The sequence below is a fragment of the Triticum aestivum genome, chromosome 1D, assembly GCF_018294505.1.
Source record: "Triticum aestivum cultivar Chinese Spring chromosome 1D, IWGSC CS RefSeq v2.1, whole genome shotgun sequence".
Lineage (NCBI taxonomy): Eukaryota > Viridiplantae > Streptophyta > Magnoliopsida > Poales > Poaceae > Triticum > Triticum aestivum.
This window is the reverse complement of record NC_057796.1, coordinates 209,703,086-209,711,070: the sequence shown is the minus strand read 5'-3', so window position 1 is coordinate 209,711,070 and position 7,985 is coordinate 209,703,086.

Below are 7,985 nucleotides of genomic sequence, written 5' to 3'. Positions count from 1 at the left end.
TATGATATAGATTGGAAAAGTAAAGATGCAAATAAAAGTAGATGGTAAACTTATATGATAAAAGATAGACCTGGGGGCCATAGGTTTCACTAGTGGCTTCTCTCAAGATAGCATAGTATTACGGTGGGTGAACAAATTACTGTCGAGCAATTGATAGAAAAGCGAATAATTATGAGATTATCTAGGCATGATCATGTATATAGGCATCACGTCCGTGACAAGTAGACCGACTCCTGCCTGCATCTACTACTATTACTCCACACATCGACCGCTATCCAGCATTCATCTAGAGTATTAAGTTCATAAAGAACAGAGTAACGCATTAAGAAAGATGACATGATGTAGAGGGATAAACTCATGCAATATGATATAAACCCCATCTTTTTATCCTCGATGGCAACAATACAATACGTGCCTTACTGCCCCTGCTGTCACTGGGAAAGGACACCGCAAGATTGAACCCAAAGCTAAGCACTTCTCCCATTGCAAGAAAGATCAATCTAGTAGGACAAACCAAACTGATAATTCGAAGAGACTTGCAAAGATAACTTAATCACACATAAAAGAATTCAGAGGAGATTCAAATATTTCTCATAGATAAACTTGATCATAAACCCACAATTCATCGGATCTCGACAAACACACCGCAAAAAGAGTTACATCGAATAGATCTCCAAGAAGATCGAGGAGAACTTTGTATTGAGATTCAAAGAGAGAGAAGAAGCCATCTAGCTAATAACTATGGAACCAAAGGTCTGTGGTAAACTACTCACAACTCATCGGAAGGGCCTTGGAGATGATGTAGAGGCCCTCCGTGGTCGATTCCCCCTCCGGCGGAGCGCCGGCGAAGGCTCCAAGATGGGACCTCGCGGATACAGATGGTTACGGTGGTGGAAATAGTTTTTCGTGGTGCTCTTGGATGTTTTCGGGGTACATGGGTATATATAGGAGGAAGAAGTAGGTCGGTGGACGCTCGAGGGGGCCACGAGGGTGGGGGCGCGCCCACCTCTAGGGGGTGCGCCGGGCACCCTCGTGGCCGCCTCCTCTGTTGCTTGACGTCCACTCCAAGTCCCCTGGATCACGTTTGTTCCAAAAAGATCGCTCCCGAAGGTTTCATTCCGTTTGGACTCCGTTTGATATTCCTTTCCTTCAAAACACTGAAATAGGAAAAAAAACAGCAATTCGGGCTGGTCCTCCGGTTAGTAGGTTAGTCCCAAAAATGATATAAAAGTGTAAAGTAAAGCCCATAAACATCCAAAACGGGTAATATAATAGCATGGAACAATCAAAAATTATAGATACGTTGGAGACGTATCAAGCATCCCCAAGCTTAATTCCTGCTCGTCCTCGAGTAGGTAAATGATAAAAACAGAATTTTTTTATGTGGAATGCTACCTAACATAATTCTCAATGTAATTTTCTTTATCGTGGCATGAATGTTCAGATCCAAATGATTCAATAATAAAAGTTCATATTGACATAAGAAATAGTAATACTTCAAGCATACTAACTAAGCAATCATGTCTTCCCAAAATAACATGGCTAAAGAAAGTTCGTCCCTACAAAATCATATAGTTTGGTCATGCTTCCATTTTCGTCACACAAGAATGCTCTCATCTTGCACACCCCCGATGACAAGCCAAGCAATTATTTCATACTTTAGTAATCTCAAACGTTTTCAACTTTCACGCAATACATGAGCGTGAGCCATGGATATAGCACTATGGTTGGAATAAAATATGATGATGGAGGTTGTGTGGAGAAGACAAAAAGGAAGAAAGTCTCATATTGACGAGGATAATCAACGGGTTATTGAGATGCCCATCAATTGATGTCAATATGAGGAGTAGGGATTGCCATGCAACGGATGCAATAGAGCTATAAATGTATGAAAGCTCAACAAAAGAAACTAAGTGGGTGTGCATCCAACTTGCTTGCTCACGAAGACCTAGGGCATTTTGAGGAAGCCCATCGTAGGAATATACAAGCCAAGTTCTATAATGAAAAATTCCCACTAGTATATGAAAGTGACAACATATGAGACTCTCTATATGAAGAACATGGTGCTACTTTGAAGCACAAGTGTGGAAAAGGATAGTAACATTGCCCCCTTTTTATTTTCTTTTTCTTTTTTTGGGGCCTTTTTTTTTGCCTTTCTTTTTTTTCTTTTTGGCCTTTCTTTTCTTTTTCTTTCTTTTATTTGGGGACTATGCTCTAATAATGATGATCATCACACTTCTATTTATTTACAACTCATGAATTACAACTCAAAACTAGAACAAGATATGACTCTATATGAATGCCTCCGGCGGTGTACCAGGATGGGCAATGAATCAAGAGTGACAGGTATGAAAAATTATGCATGGTGGCTTTGCCACAAATATGATGTCAACTACATGATCATGCAAGGCAATATGAAAATGATGATGTGTGTCATGATGATGAACGGAACGGTGGAAAGTTGCATGGCAATATATCTCAGAATGGCTATGGAAATGCCATAATAGGTAGGTATGGTGGCTGTTTTGAGGAAGATATAAGGAGGTTTATGTGTGATAGAGCGTATCGTATCACGGGGTTTGGATGCACCGACGAAGTTTGCACCAACTCTCAAGGTGAGAAAGGGCAATGCACGGTACCGAAGAGGCTAGCAATGATGGAAGGGTAAGAGTGCGTATAATCCATGGACTCAACATTAGTCATAAAGAACTCATATACTTATTGAAAAAATCTACAAGTCATCAAAAACCAAGCACTACGCGCATGCTCCTAGGGGGATATATTGGTAGGAAAAGACCATCGCTCGTCCCCGACCGCCACTCATAAGGATGACTCTAAGAACACCTCATATTTCAAATTTGTTACACAAAGGTTACCATACGTTCATGCTACGGGACTTGCCAACTTCAACACAAGCATTCTTTAAATTCACAATTATCCAACTAGCATGACTCTAGTATCACTACCTCCATATCTCAAAACAATTATCAAGTATCAAATTGATCATAGCATCCAATTCACTTCCTATGATAGTTTTTATTATACCCAACTTGGATGCCCATCATTCTAGGACCAATTTTATAACCATAGCAAATACCATGCTGTTCTAAAAGACTCTCAAAATAATATAAGTGAATCATGAGAGATCAACAATTTCTACAAAATTAAGCCACCGGCGTGCTCTAAAAGATATAAGTGAAGCACTAGAGCAAAACTATCTAGCTCAAAAGATATAAGTGAAGCACATAGAGTATTCTAATAAATTCCAAATCATGTGGGTTTCTCCCAAAAGGTGTGTACAGCAAGGATTATTGTGGTAAACTAAAAAGCAAAGACTAATATCATACAAGACGCTCCAAGCAAAACACATATCATGTGGCGAATAAAAATATAGCTCCAAGAAAAGTTACCGATAGACGAAGACGAAAGAGGGGATGCCTTCTGGGGCATCCCCAAGCTTAGGCTTTTGGTTATCCTTGAATATCTTGGGGTGCCATGGGCATCCCCAAGCTTAGGCTCTTTGTTGTAGGGTGGAACCCTAAGTGAAGACCTTTCACGAATTGGAGGGGGAATCCCCAAGAACAAGATGAACACAAGAGAGAAAACAAGAGGAACACTCAAGAACAAGTCCAATCACACATCCACTAGACCAACAAACACACAAGATCCACAAGGTACATGAACAATCAAAGGGAAACAAGATACATGGTAGAGTTCATCCCAAATTCTATGAAGGAGATGAGGGCTTGAATCCCTAGGGATCTTCTCCAAGAGGAGGGCTTGATCTCCAAGAGGAGCTTCTCCAAGAGGAGGCCTTGATCTCCAAAAGGAGCTTCTCCAAGAGGAGGTCTAGATCTTCAAAAGGAGGAAGATGAGCAAAGCTCTCTCTTTGTCTATCCAATACTTTGCTATCCTACAAATGAGCTAGGGAAGGGGTATATATAGTCTAGGTACCAAATAAGAGGAGGAGGGGGATACATGGGTAAAAACCCAAAAAGGCACGCAGGCCCTCGGAGTGGTGCGGGCACCCGGGGGTGTGAGGCCCGGGCACCCGGGGTGGACAGGGGCTGGCGCATGGGGGGGGGCGGGCACCCGGGACGAAGAGGGCCGGGCACCCGGTCCGGGCCGAGGGCCGGCTGGAGGGAGGCCGGGCACCCGGGGTGTCCAGGAGGACTTGGCCCCTTCCGTGGCTTTGTGTCCGGAACTCCGTCTTCCCGCACGTCTTGATGCTTCCCTCCTTCTCCTTCCTCGATGTGTGCACGAGTCTCCCTCCTAGCTTCTTCGTGATCAAGTCCTTGGTACCTAAGAAGGCACAACGAAACCATTTGAGGTAGAACCCGATTCATATGTGATTCCGAACGAAACTCGAAGAGGAAAGAATTGACCTCGTTCTCGATGGTGCGTGCGCGAGCTCTTGTCAAGGGTCCTCTCCGTCCTTGCGGTGGTGGTGAGACGTCCATGGTGATGGTAGAGGGATTCTCCGCATCACTCTTGCCACTCCTTATTCCATAGTCCATCAAATCTTTACCCAAAACTTGAAAACTTCACAACACAAAACTCAAAAGGAAATCTCATAAGCTCCTTTAGTGCAAGAAAGAAAAACCACCACATAAGGTACTGTAATGAACTCATTCTTTATTTATATTGGTGTTAAACCTACTTTATTCCAACTTCTCTATGGTTCATACTGACCGATACTAGCCATAGATGCATCAAAATAAGCAAACAACACACGAAAAACAGAATCTGTCAAAAACAGAACAGTCTGTAGAAATCTATAACTCCCGAATACTTCTGGAACTCTAAAAATCCTACCAAAATAGGAAGTCCTGGAAAATTTGTCCGTTGATCTACATCAAAAAGAATCAACGCAAAAGCACGTTTCTGTGAATTACTAAAATTATTTTCGTGCGCGCAAAGTTTTTGTTTTTCAGCAGAATCAAATTAACTATCATCGTAGGTTATCCTATAGGTTCTACCTGGCGCAAACACTAACTAAAACATGAAAACACATCTAAACAGAAGGTATATGAAATATTTATTGAATAACAGCAAGGAAAAATATTGGGTTGTCTCCCAACAAGCGCTTTTCTTTAAAGCCTTTTAGCTAGGCATTGATAATTTTAATGATGCTCACATGAAAGACAAGAATTGAAGCGCAAAGAGAGCATCATGAAACACGTGACAAACACATCTAAGTCTAACATACTTCCTATGCATAGGAATATTATAAGCAAACAAATTTGCAAGGCAAGCAAAAACTAGCATATGCAAGGAAGAAGAAAAAGACGATAGCAATCTCAACATGACGAGAGGTAATTTAGTAAGATAAAAATTTCTATTACCATATTTTTCCTCTCTCATAATAATTACATGTAGGATCATAGGCAAATTCAACAAAATATCTATCACATAACATATTCTCAATACGATACACATGCATGTGAAGTTGACACTCTTCCAAAATAGTGGGATTATCATTAACTAAAGTCATGACCTCTCCAAACCCACTTTTATCAAAAATACCATAAGATTGAACATTCTCCAAATATGTGGAATCTAAAGTTGACACTCTTCCAAACCCACTTTCAATATTATTGCAAACACTATTATCAATCTCATATTCATCATGGGGCTTAAATAAACTTTCAAGATCATAAGAAGAATCACCCCAATCATGATCATTGCAACAATTAGTAGACTTAGCAAAACTAGCATCCCCAAGCTTAGGGTTTTGCATATTATTAGCACAATTGACATCAAGAGAATTTATAGTAAAATCATTGCAATCATGCTTTTTATTCAAAGATCTATCGTGAATCACTTCATAAAGTATTTCATCACAATTTTAAGATTCACGGATTTCAAGCAAAACTTCATAAAGATAATCTAGTGCACAAAACTCACTAGCAATTGGTTCATCGTAATTGGATCTCTTAAAAAGATTATCAAGCGGATGAGGATCCATAGATCTTAGCTTCTTTGTTTAGTAATAAATACACAATTATTCCAACCAAACGAGCAAACAAGCCAAGTAAGACATTAAGGTAAACGAAAAGACGAACGGAAGAAGGGCGAATAAAACGGCAAGGGTGAAGTGGGGGAGAGGAAAACGAGAGGAAAATGGCAAATATTATAATGCGAGGGAGATGAGTTTGTGATGGGTACTTGGTATGTCTTGACTTGAGCGAAGACCTCCCCGGCAACGGCGCCAGAAATCCTTCTTGCTACGTCTTGAGCTTGCGTTGGTTTTCCTTGAAGAGGAAAGGGTGATGCAGCAAAGTAGCGTAAGTATTTCCCTCGGTTTTTGAGAACTAAGGTATCAATCCAGTAGGAGGCTCCTCAGAAGTCCCACACACCTACACATACAAACAAGAACCTCGCAACCAACGCAATAAAGGGGTTGTCGATCCCTTCACGGCCACTTGCGAAAGTGAGATCTGATAGAGATAATATGATAAGATAAATATTTTTGGTATTTTTATGATATAGATTGAAAAAGTAAAGATGCAAATAAAAGTAGATGGTAAACTTATATGATAAAAGATAAACCCGGGGGCCATAGATTTCACTAGTGGCTTCTCTCAAGATAGCATAAGTATTACGGTGGGTGAACAAATTACTGTCGAGCAATTGATAGAAAAGCGAATAATTATGAGATTATATAGGCATCACGTCTGTGACAAGTAGACCGACTCCTGCCTGCATCTACTACTATTACTCCACACATCGACCGCTATCTAGCATGCATCTAGAGTATTAAGTTCATAAAGAACAGAGTAACGCATTAAGAAAGATGACATGATGTAGAGGGATAAACTCATGCAATATGATATAAGCCCCATCTTTTTATCCTCGATGGCAACAATACAATACGTGCCTTGCTGCCCCTGCTGTCACTGGGAAAGGACACCGCAAGATTGAACCCAAAGCTAAGCACTTCTCCCATTGCAAGAAAGATCAATCTAGTAGGCCAAACCAAACTGATAATTCGAAGAGACTTGCAAAGATAACTTAATCACACATAAAAGAATTCAGAGGAGATTCAAATATTTCTCATAGATAAACTTGATCATAAACCCACAATTCATCGGATCTCGACAAACACACCGCAAAAAGAGTTACATCGAATAGATCTCCAAGAAGATCGAGGAGAACTTTGTATTGAGATTCAAAGAGAGAGAAGAAGTCATCTAGCTAATAACTATGGACCCAAAGGTCTATGGTAAACTACTCACAACTCATTGGAGGGCCTTGGAGATGATGTAGAGGCCCTCCATGGTCGATTCCCCCTCCGGCGGAGCGTCGGCGAAGGCTCCAAGATGGGATCTCGTGGATACAGAAGGTTACGGCGGTGGAAATAGTTTTTCATGGTGCTCCTGGATGTTTTTGGGGTACATGGGTATATATAGGAGGAAGAAGTAGGTCGGTGGACGCTCGAGGGGCCCACGAGGGTGGGGGGCGCGCCCACCTCCAGGGGGCGCGCCTGGCACCCTCGTGGCCACCTCCTCTGTTGCTTGACGTCCACTCCAAGTCCCCTGGATCACGTTTGTTCCAAAAAGATCGCTCCCGAAGGTTTCATTCCGTTTGGACTCCGTTTGATATTCCTTTCCTTCGAAACACTGAAATAGGCAAAAAAACAGCAATTCGGGCTGGGCCTCCGGTTAGTAGGTTAGTCCCAAAAATGATATAAAAGTGTAAAGTAAAGCCCATAAACATCCAAAACGGGTAATATAATAGCATGGAACAATCAAAAATTATAGATACGTTGGAGACGTATCAGTCTTCAATGAACCTAAGAATGCATAGCGTGTCTTTTTGAGGTAGGATCTCATTCCCATGTGAAACCGAACGAAACTCGAAGAGGAGAGAGTCAACCGCGTTCTCGATGGCGTGTGCACGTGCTCTTGTCATTGGTCCACTCGGTGCTTGCGGTGGTGATGGAGTGTCGGTGCGGGTAGACGAGGGATGCTCCACATCATCTC